The sequence below is a fragment of the Doryrhamphus excisus genome, linkage group LG13 (genome assembly GCF_037039965.1).
Source record: "Doryrhamphus excisus strain RoL-2023G ecotype Guam linkage group LG13, RoL_Dexc_Guam_v1.1, whole genome shotgun sequence".
In the NCBI taxonomy this organism is placed as follows: Eukaryota; Metazoa; Chordata; class Actinopteri; order Syngnathiformes; family Syngnathidae; genus Doryrhamphus; species Doryrhamphus excisus.
This window is the reverse complement of record NC_136369.1, coordinates 14,881,015-14,892,716: the sequence shown is the minus strand read 5'-3', so window position 1 is coordinate 14,892,716 and position 11,702 is coordinate 14,881,015.

Sequence of the window (11,702 nt, the reverse complement as noted above, 5' to 3'; positions counted from 1 at the left end):
TAAATAGGAATAATTGCTGTTTGGTGACCAATTCAGGGAGCGGCGTGATCGTGTTTGTAAGAAAATACTATCATTAATGTGTAGTCCGCTGGGGAAATATTCCTTCTCCACACAATGACAGCATTTCATTCACAGTATGTCAATTTCTGTGGAGTTTCCACGTTTAAGTAAGTGGCAATCACAGGGGCCGACACATACGTACGTAGCACTAGCTTACAATCTTGCATCTTTCAATCTCCATTTCTACATTCATTCATTCATTCATTTTCTACCGCTTTTTCCTCACGAGGGTCGCGGGGGTTGCTGGAGCCTATCCCAGCTGTCTTCGGGCGAGAGGCGGCCAGCCAATCACAGGGCACATATAGACAAACAACCATTCACACTCACATTCATACCTATGGACAATTTGGAGTCGCCAATTAACCTAGCATGTTTTTGGAATGTGGGAGGAAATCGGAGTACCCGGAGAAAACCCACGCATGCACGGGGAGAACATGCAAACTCCACACAGAGATGGCCGAGGGTGGAATCGACCATTTCTACATACCCTTGGCAATTTTTAGTCTGTGATGGCTTTCTTTGTGGAGACACTAGCTTGGTCAGTGCTTAATATTAGAAGTACTAAACAGTAAAGTGCATGTTTTATGCAAGCCATAGTGCTATGCATTTTTGGACTTAAACCAGTTAACAAGGGAATGTAGGCCGTATTTGTTGGACACCCCTGTTATAGTCCAATGCTCCTGTGCCTCTCCAGCTTTAATTTACAGTTAAAATATTTAGGTGTTTTTAAATAAAAAATACAAAAACTGATAGATTTGACTTATTGCACTTTGTAATCTGCATATTTGGATCATTCCTTCAACGTTGGACTGCTTAAAAGCTCTTGGAGTTCATCAGTCACAAGATGCTGCTGCTGGAATAATGCAGTGATACTTGCCAGCCAAAGATCAATGGGTTTTCATTTCACGGGTCATTGATCAGCATGTGTGAATTGCAGTAATATAAAACTTGGGGATGCTGTTACGGCATCCTCTTTAATTACTCTCCCTGTAAGCGAGCTTGTAAAGCATTTTGTCATCCCTTAAATGTTGGGATAGATTATTTGTTGCCAAACCACGTGTGAAGCTCCGTCTCTCGCTGGGCAGTAAATCTGAAATTAAAGTAATCATAACGGCTTGGCGGCCCTCTGTTTAGCATATGGAATGAAGTGAAATTTAGAGAGCTGATTTTGTAATAGGCCTAAACATAAATCGTTAACAACTCAAAAATGAAAGCAGCACAAATGTTAATTTTAACTGCACAAAACAAAACCAACCTAGCACCAAAAAATTAGACTATTATGTAGAGATGATCAGTTCATCCATCGCAGTACATTTAGTCATTATCTGTATTCATGTTTAAATAAAAATAAACTGGGGTAGCATGATCGCTTTTTTTCCCCTTGAAATATGTTTTTGTTTTATTCCATGATGTCAGCATAAAACAGGCGTGCTACCTACGATGTAACATTTTTGGTTAATTTTCAGTTAGCAGTACACAGACAGTGGTAACGGGAACCGGAAATGACTGGCCACAACATTAGGTACACTTGCGCAGTAGCACAAGAGCGGCATCAAGCATGTTGCATGCATGGCTGGCATAAGCGTGCTAAAATATTACACCACTCTCAATACGTTACAGTATGCACCTTGCAGTCTTAAACTATATCATAAGTTACGCTGTGCATTTGACAAGACAGCTGGCACGATTGTGCATCAATCACGGATTGTGTTTTTGGCTAGTGATTTAAAGTCAGTGCTTTTGGGAAAAACACAGTCATCAAGGTCTTAATCAAGACTTTTTGTCAAGGCAGATATAATTAATAAGTGTATATGAACAAAGAAAATAATGATGCATACGTTTATGGTACACCAAACAGTTGCTACAAAGACTGAGGATAAAAAGTGCAAATCACTGTCAAAACAAGCTTTTGATAGTGTTGTCTCCCTGTTGCACGCTCGCTACGAGATTTCCTGCTGGAGCACTGTGCGGAATGGTGATTTTCAGATTTTTAATTAAGGCCGTTGGTTATGTCTTTGGCTTGAACACAGTAGTAGCATGGTGGAGCGCTGTTTGCCATGGAGCAAAGCAGCGGCTCCCTCACGCTGCGTCTCATTAGAGACACTCGCGGGGCCTCATCAAAGATCTTCCTTTTTCTCCTCGCTGCCACTTCCCTGCCTCCCTTCCCTTCTTCCATAATGTGCCGTTTTCCCTGCGCACTGCTCTCTACAGCTCCAGGACATGCTCTACAAAGACTCCAGCAAAACACTCCTCCGGATGCTAACTTTTCACTGTTTTGCTCCAACACGGAATCACACAGTGTCCAAGTTTGCAGACACAGTTCCAAACGGTAATGGTCGCTTAAATAGGTAAATGACTGAAAGAATGACTGGTTTTCAGGATGGTTGAGTTGTTCAGGCATATGGAAGGAGACTAGAGTCCTTTTTAGATTAGATTAGATTAGATTAGATTCAACTTTATTGCAGATTATACAGATTATAAACAGTATGGATGTGACAATATATAATAACAGTAATATGTACAGTATTGCAATGAAGTGACTAGAGTATGGCTATTGCAGATTATATAAATTATAATCAGTATGATCTATGAATGCAACAAGATATTACAGTAATATGTACAATAGTGCAATGAAGTGATGGGGGGGGGGGGCATAGATCAGCGGGGGGATGTAAGTAATGGAAGGGGTGGGCAATGGGGGGCAGAGTTCAACAAGGAGACAGCTGTTGGGGAAAAAGCTGTTCCTGAACCTGGTGATTCTTGTCCCCAAGCTCCTATAGCGCCTCCGTGAGGGTAGGAGGGCAAACAGTCTGTGCGCTGGGTGGTATGAGACCTTAGCAATTTGTGATGCCCTCCTGAGACAACGCTTCCTGTAGATGGAAGGAAGTGGGGCTCCGGCAATGCGTTGGGCAGATTTCACTACTCTCTGCAATGCCTTCCGGTCCGCGACAGAGCAGTTCCCATACCAGGCTGTGATGCAACTGGTTAGGATGCTCTCAATTGTGCATCATATTTGCACAAAGAAGAGGGTGTTTGGGAATCTGCATTGTCCCAGTGTGGGTCTTGGAGGGAAGTTGACCTTGCACTAGACCCAGAACACGCTGATACATCAAAAAACACTCATCTGACCATTGATGGAAGCAGAGCTTCTGAAAGTGTGAGTGTCAGAAAACATCAGGGGTGATGCAGTAGCTTGAGAATAACAAAAACACAACATAACTAAGATAACTTCAGGTATGTTTAACAGCAAAATGAATAGATTTTTAGTTCCTAAGGTGAGAGAATAAACACAGTCTGGGGTGACCAGGTAAATATACAAAATATGCTCCAGGAAATGAGTTTTTCAGGGAGGAGGCGAGACCGCAACTGTATTTTCTCTGAAGAGGGGTGGGCTCAATTTATTCCACACTTTGAAAACCCCTGCTTGAAAGGACATTGCTAGGAAAAACACAGACCTTATACCTATTCAATCCCTCATTAACATTCCCGGTGTGTGACCGGCAATATTGTTGCTTTTGTTCTAAATTTGTATGCGCAAATTTAGAGATATGCGGTCAAGGGAGGTCTGTGAGGCGTTTTCTGTTTCTTAGAATGATGCAAATATAATGTTTGCAGGACAGTGTGTCACTTTTTATTTAAAACATTATTATTTTGCTGAAAGGACAGGAAATAGAGAAGTCACGATGCAGGCAGTACTCTGAAAAATGTTCCTTGCAAGTGTTCTAACAGCACAGCAAATAAATACACAACAGTTTATTCTCTACAATATTCTGTGCAATTAAAACTCCATGAATGACAGGTGAAACCAAAAGGTAACACCATATAATACAATAACAAACATAGTCCAGCCAATAATAACATTCTATCTGCACTTTTTACTTCTGTCAGGCTGTTGCAAAACAGAAAAAAAGCATGGAAATTAAAGTACACAAAATTAACAAAATAAATGAAATCATAAACCAGGGGTCGGCAAGTCGAAAAAAAAAATGTTGCAGCTGAGTGCAACACTCATGCACAAGTTTCCCATGGTGGCACAGAACCGGGGAAGTTTAATATGACCAACTCATCACACATTTAAAGCAGCGTTACATGGGAACCCACGGGAAGTCATTAGCTATAACAGAAAAGATGACCAGCCCTTGTCGGTGGTGAGTAAAACTAGCTTTAAACGCTTAATTATGCCTAGCCACCTCTATATTATGGATAAAACTATACTCCAGGCGAATAGAAGGAAATAAAGAAGTACATGTCATTTTTTTTATTGTGGTTGGTTGATCTCTTCAAGCTTTTTCCAACATTCCACACAACAAAATAACTACTAAAAGTATGTATGATCCATACTCAGTATCGACCGATATTCAAATTGGAACTAACCTCAAATTCGTACCTATTGGTACGTACTATGCTAAATAATTAGGGGGAGCATTGGCCATCAACCATATTGCCCATCGCTGACATATGTTATGCAAATGAATACAGACTCGGCTGACTCACTTGAATCAACATTTCAAGTGTGGTCAGACATTGTGAGCCATGCAGTAAGAAATGGGGACTATTTGGCTGTTTGCTGTTTTCCTCCCAAAGTTTATTGACACTATAAATAAATGATGTTTTGAAAGTCTTTGGTGCTTGTCTATGTTTGTGTTTTGAGTTTATCTTAAGGGTGTGCATGTATGTAGAAGACAACATGAATAAAGGTTATGGGAAGCAGAGAAATATTTTTTTTTGGTCGCCAGCCAATCACAGGGCACATATAGACAAACAACCATTCACACTCACATTCATACCTATGGACAATTTGGAGTTGCCAATTAACCTAGCATGTTTTTGGAATGTGGGAGGAAACTCCACACATAGATGGCAGAGGGTGGAATTGAACTTGGGTCTCCTAGCTGTGAGGCCTGCATGCTCACCACTCATCCACAATGCAGCTCGGCTGTAAAATAGTGATCCTCAATATGTGGCCCGTCAAACATCACCCAGTCTAAAAGTGCTTGTTCATGCAGTACTTCCTCTGCTCAGCGGGGGGCAACAGCAAAGCGTACACATTACAATGATGGCTCGCAAGAACGACAAAGGCTAAAAAGTACTATACATATACTGTATATAATAAATGTGTTTGATTTTTCATGATACCAATTGTCTTGAGGACTCTTGTCATTGTTTTATCTAACTACTCAATGAATCAAGCAAAATAATCGATCGATTCTGCGATTACTAAAATAATAGATAGCCGCAGCCCTACCTACTGAACAATTGATAGCTTCGAATTTCTATTGAGGCTGCACGGGGTTCGAGTGGTTAGCATGCAGGACCCACAGCTAGGAGACCCGAGTTCAATTCCACCCTTGGCCATCTCTGTGTGGAGTTTTCACATGTTCTCACCGTGCATACGTGGGTTTCCTCCCACATTCCAAAAACATGCTAGGTTAATTGGCGACTCCAAATTGTCCATAGGTATGAATGTGAGTGTGAATGGTTGTTTGTCTATATGTGCCCTGTGATTGGCTGGCGACCAGTCCAGGGTGTACCCCGCCTCTTGCCCGAAGACAGCTGGGATAGGCTCCAGCACCCCCGCGACCCTTGTGAGGATAAATGAATGAATGAATTTCGATTGAAAAACTAAAAAGCTACAAGTACTAGAATTTGAAAAAGGACACATGCAGCAAATTGCAAATACCACGAATATCAATGACCAGTACTTTTCTTATATTTGGGTCAACACGGCATTAGCAAAAAGTTCAAATTAGAGCGATAAAACATAGAATACTACAAAGGAACAGCTATTGGAAGAAGTAATGCTGAAAGTTGAGAGGAAACAAATAATGTAAAACAAATTAAACCATGCACGCCCTCCCCATGTCACTCTCCACTTTGTATTCCTCTCGACATTCTCAGCAAATTGCTCTGAGACTTATGAAGGCAGCCTCCCCCCCAGCACAGCTCTCACCTGGGAACTGCTCCGGGTCTGCGATCTTGCCTCATGCACTTCTAACTTTAAATGTGATGCCATCAGGCCAGCCAATTAAGCCTTGTGGTCTCCACCAATCCTGCCTCTTTTCTCTTGCAGCACATGTCGGTAATGCAAATCGGGTCGAAAGCTTGTCCCCAAAACAGCCTGCTTTTTTTTTTTTTTTTTGTTAGACCGCAGCAATCTGACATGTATCTGATGTTTAAAGAAGAAAACCAATGCAAGGTTGTTTTTTTTTTCACTGGTAATAAATATCTTGGCATCTGAGCATGTCACCACATGGCCTCTGGCTATCACAAGTCTAATTATGTTTAATCCCAAGTCCTGCATATGAATGAGGAGGTTATCTAACACTGGTTGTTAACCTTTGAGCACTAAAAAATATACTGGTAAATTACACTTAAGTGCAGCGAGTATATAAAGCCCAGAGCATCTTAATGGTGCCCTTTGAGACTAAAATTGAAATTTCATTTGTCCGCAGTGGCTCTTTGCAACTTCAGCTCATTTAAAATATATATTAAGAAACACAAAGTATAAAGTGTTGCACGGCCAAATAGAATATGCATCTCTCATTGATCTGTGCGCCTCCCTAGAATCGTTGAGTCAGCTGAAGAAAAAAAGCAAGTTGTGTATATTGAAAATAAGCTCCTCCGAGGGTTAAGTACCGCTCTCCTTTATTCACTGGATACCTGCCCACACCTGTCTTATTGTTACCTACCACATGTACTGCCATTTATATGAGCTGGGAGAATTGTTTTCCCCGATATAAAAGTCTCATCTACGTTCATGGTCAGTGTTACTTTGTGCAGCGGAAAGCTTTAAAAAAAAAAAAAATCTTGTCCTTATTTGCTCCTTTTATTCCCTTGCACATTTATATTTAATGAGCTTATAAAATATGCTAGCAAGATCTCATAAACTGAACGAATACGCAGCAGTATTTGAAGTAAGATTAACCAGTGCTATAAACTGTCATTGAATCCATTTATACGTGCCATAATGCATGGATGCTGTATAGGAATGGACTGTGGTGGTCCCATAGGAGTTGGAATCCATATCCTTATTTACCCAAATATGCCGTCTCCCTTTTTTGTGTCTACTGTGAAGAAAACAATCTTTTTTTAAGACAAAATTACTGTACTGACCTGAATATAAGACTATATTTTTTCCCTCATTGTTGGCTATTATACAGTGTAATAGCTCAGTGTATTGTCAGTATAATAACCTCTCATAGGGGCCTTCAGGACTCGGACACACACAACACAATCAGAGTTGCACAACATCTACATATGACTCATGGAGGTTTCAGTTTTGAGACTTTTTTTTGCCACCTTGTGGCTGTTTTTTTCAGCTTATAACTTCACCAATCATGCTGTCTTCTATTGTGGAGTTGCATCATTAGCTCTTTGTGCCTTTCGCACAAAAAAAACTAAAGAATAAAAGATGTTATTATTCCCTGTAAACATGAAATAATACCCCTATAGTCACTTTACACTGATATTACCTAATACAGTAGACATGGTAGGGCATAATAAATCACCATCAGCAATGGGGAAGGTCCTTGTTATTGTATTATCTTGAATATACTGTAATGTGGGTGTAATGTAAAAAAAAACCCCATCATCTTATCTACTTGATGATGGCGTTTGTCACACTACAACACTACTACTAGATTTGTTTACTTCAACACTTATATGCATGCTATGGGATCTCTGAAACACAAGAGACGGGCGCTGCTATAAGCCTAGCAATATATCAAGCTAAATAGTTAGCCTTCACTTTATTCATACCACATGTCCAAAAGGAGTAAGAAGAAGCAAAGCTTATTAAATCCTACCCCTCCATCTGGTACTTTTACAATCAGTAACTGTTACATTTGTTCACTTCCTGCTTTCCATAATACAGTTTAATTTTTTTTTTTTTAATAATGCGCAAAGTAGTACGAGGTAATGTGACCATACAATGACATAATGGGTACCATAGTAAGTGTCAATATAGTGATATATATAGCACATCATGACTGGTTCAAGACTCTTCATCCTTTTATTTAGCAAACATAAACTGCTTGTATTGTTTCTTGAATTGGCTTGAATTTAAGTCGTATTTAGTACTTGGCTTGTAGCCTATTTTATAAAATTTATTATTATGTTGGTGTTTGTTTGCTGTGTGATGAATTTAGCACTTTTTTGTAAGATAGTACAGTGAGTCAGACTGTTTTATTAATTAATACATCCTGTGATTCCTGATGGTTTGACCAGTGATGATTTGACAGTTTTTCACCAGGATTTGGCAACATTCTTACCTCCCTTGATAACATATTTTCTCTGTTTAATCACCTAATTGTTTTTTTTATTTTTTTTTTTTTACACATGCATATCTCAGCGAATACCATTTTTTTATTGAAAGTGTGGGAATAAGCCCTCAGAACAAAATAACTGTAAGAAGCGTGAACACATGAGTAAGCATAATGAGCACTATCCATTCCATCTCCCTCCACATTTATTTCTTTGCTGGAAGCTTCATTTGCACCCTGTAATTAACTCTGCATATCTCTCTCTCAATGTGGAAATAAACCACAATTTAGCTCAGAAGGCAATCTTTTGTGTGTGTGTGTGTGTGTGTGTGTGTGTGTGTGCCATCCTCTGTGTTTGTGTGTGGAGGCTAATGGTAAAACAAGCACGAGGTTAATAGGACCAGAATTAAAAGTGAGATTAGATACTGATTAGCTGGAGCATTGCAGCTCCAGGCAGATGCGAGAAAAGAAGAAAAGCTGCGCAGAAGCAGACATTAAACTCAAGAGAAGGAACGTGGAGATGAAAAAAAAGACAAAAGGAGCAAAGATGAAGAAGTAGAAGACGGGAGTGCAGATGAGAGTGATGTATTATGTGTGAATGGGATGTTTGTAGCTATTAAAAGTGAGCCCAGGGAAGAGCCAAAGCTTGCTTGAAATAATGATGTTACCATTACTACATAGACGGCCGTTGAGGAGGGGAAAACCTTCACCAAGGAAGCCCAGATTCTCTACATCGGCAACTGGGGAACTAGAACAACTTGGAAAGCTCAAAATTGGACCCAAATGTGTTGTTCGACCTGGAAGTGACTATTTACATCACCATTTTTCCCTCTCCCCAGCTACTTCATACAGCTCCAATCGGCGGATCCTGAGGCGTTTCCAGGTCTTCCCCAAGGCCTCCTATGGGTCGGATGTGCCACCTCCCTAGGAAAGAGTCCATGAGGTATCCTGACCAATGCCTGAGCCAGTGGAGAAGCAGCAGTTCTAGACTAGACTTACTAGTGCTTCTTACCATATCTCTGAGAGAGCCTAGCCACGCTTTGGGGAGACTCATTGTACCAGCAATCTTGTCCCGGTCACTAGCCAAAGTTCATGGCCATAGGTGACATCAGAGGCACTCATGCGCTTCCTCTGGTGGCCCTCCAGGCATGGCTGGTGGGCACTCATGGTTTCCCGTTGGCCAATTACCTGTTCTGCTGGGCTAATGCATTGTCGGTAAAACTTTAAATCACTGATGTTTATTTATGGTAATGGTAATGGTTTTATTTCATTTGAACATGCATCACATTACAATTGAATGCATCCCATAATCAGTTCACAGTTCCACATGTCTAAAAGGAGTAGGAAGAAGCAAAGCTTATTAAATCCTACCCCTCCATCTGGTACTTTTACAATCAGTAACTGTTACATTTGATCACTTCCTGTTTTCCATAATACAGTTTAAGGTTTTTTTTTTTTTTAATAATGCACCTCGTACCGAAGTACGAGGTGATATGACCATACAATGACATAATGGGTACCATAGTAAGTGTCAATATAGTGATATGTATAGCACATCATGACTGGTTCAAGACTCTTCATCCTTTTATTTAGCAAACATAAACTGCTTGTATTGTTTCTTGAATCGGCTTGAATTTAAGTCGTATTTAGTACTTGGCTTGTAGCCTATTTTATAAAATGTATTATTATGTTGGTGTTTGTTTGCTGTGTGATGAATTTAGCACTTTTTTGTAAGATAGCACTGTGAGTCAGACTGTTTTATTAATTAATACATCCTGCAATTTCCTATGGTTTGACCAATGATGATTTGACAGTTTTTCGCCAGGATTTGGCAACATTCTTACCTCCCTTGATAACATATTTTCTCAAAAGCGACTAGCAACAACATGAGAATGAGCCCTGTAATATATACTGTCATTTTCTTAGTGGAAAAAGTTACTGAGGTTTTTTTAAAGTAAATGTAACTCCTGATTTTTTTTTTTTGTATACACTTTTGTATGTAAGTGTAGGGTCCAGCTTACCTGTGACCTCAATGACAATGAGTGGTCTAGAAAATGGATGGATCATTGAAGTGTTTGTGCAATCCTGCCAGCAGATAAAGCAATGTCCTTCAGACCAAGCTTTTTGGCAAAAACATTCATTTTGTTAAATGACCATGAACAGTTGAATGAAAAGCAGATTCAAGCCTTCACTATTAACAGATCATTTCTTTCTCTCCTACCTTGTTAAGCTGTCCAGAGTACTGATCAAGGACTCTATATGAATAGGACTGATTACTAGGCATCCACTTCCATAGTACACCCTGCGTGGGTTTGGCTGCCGTGAACACATCAATGGCACACTATTAAGCAATTAATTTTGCAAATATATGATCCAAAAGAACAGATTTGTCATTTGTGAAGATTTTCAATAACAAAGACGGTAATAAAAACATCAAACGCCACTCACTATCTTTCAAGTTCCACATCAATAATCTGCAGGCCAAAGTCACTCATATGCCAAACATACCCTGGTGAAGATGACCATCATCCCAATGGTCATCTAAGAAATGGCCTCCAATTGTGCCCTGAACGGACTGGATGTTCTCTACCATTCAGACATCCAAGTCTTGAGGGCTTTAATAATAGTCAAAAAACATATGGAGAAGGTCATAAACAGGTATTCTACGGCTTAAATACGCACATATTTGCTTTATAAATAAGGAATCTTACTTTGTGGACGAGTGGTTAGCATGCAGGCCTCACAGCTCGGAGACCGGAGTTCAATTCCACCCTCAGCCATCTCTGTGTGGAGTTTGCATGTTCCCCACGTACTCAGGTTTCCTCCCACATTCCAAAAACATGCTAGGTTAATTGGCGACTCCAAATTGTCCATATGTATGAATGTGAGTGTGAATGGTTGTTTGTCTATATGTGCCCTGTAATTGGCTGGCCACCAGTCCAGGGTGTACCCCGCCTCTCGCCAGAAGACAGCTTGTGAGGATAAACGGTAGAAAATGAATGAATGAATGAATCCTACTTTGCGGAAAACTCAATATTAATATAATGCAGCTTTTCTTCTCCAAGGGTTAAGTAGTGTTTTTTTTTACTTGTTAGAAAAACCTTGTATACCTCTCCACAGAGCATGCTGTAAGTCAGAGCCAGCCTCATTGTCTACATCTTCCCTTAATAGAAAGCACCTTCTCCTCGTCATGTCCACCACTGAGATGCAGACGGAGGTCAAATGAACCCGTTCACCATTCTGACTGTGGTATTGAGAGATTTGTCAGCGTGAGACTCCATTTCAGATCCCTGCCGATTGCTCGGGGGGAATGGGAGTGAATGACAAAGTTGTGCGCTTTTGGGAGGGGGGTGTCAGAATGGTTGTCACTACGAAGCTGCT